We start from the raw sequence: 584 nt of genomic DNA on the forward strand, positions 1-584 counted from the left end.
AGGCCGATCTTGACACCGCTGGTACCGGTCATCGGCAAGTCCACTCAGCTCCACGTCCTCCTGTACCACATCACTCCATCTCCTCTCTAGCCCGTGCCCATTTAGCCCCCTCAATCCGGCCAAACAAAAGCTGTTTCGGCATGTGGTGGCTGGGCATGCGGGCTACATGACCCAGCCATCGCAGCCTTGCCCGCCGGAGGAGCTCACCGATGGGACCTTGCCCAGATCTTTCAAGGATTTGTGAGCTCCTCACACAATCCAGTCTGGTTAAACCCAGGATGGATCGTAGGCAGGCCAGCCTAAATGTTTCTAACCGGCGAAGATGTTCCATTAGGGGGGTCCACGTTTCGCAAGCGTAGAGAAGGGAGGGAATGACCGTGGCCGAGAAGACCTGAAGCTTAGTGCGGAGCGACAGACCAGGTAGCTTCCACACAGCGTTACGCAACCGATGAAAAGATATTGCCGCTTGACTGATTCGGAGTGAGACCTCTGCTGTTAAACTGGAGCCGGTCATAAGCACACTGCCCAGGTATGGGAAACTCTCCACTCTCTCCACAACTGCCCCATCACCGATTTGGAGATGT

This window comes from Petromyzon marinus, unplaced genomic scaffold (genome assembly GCF_048934315.1).
Source record: "Petromyzon marinus isolate PM22_M1 ecotype Great Lakes invasive population unplaced genomic scaffold, UKy_Petmar_22M1.pri1.0 PM_Scaffold_36, whole genome shotgun sequence".
Taxonomy (NCBI): domain Eukaryota; kingdom Metazoa; phylum Chordata; class Hyperoartia; order Petromyzontiformes; family Petromyzontidae; genus Petromyzon; species Petromyzon marinus.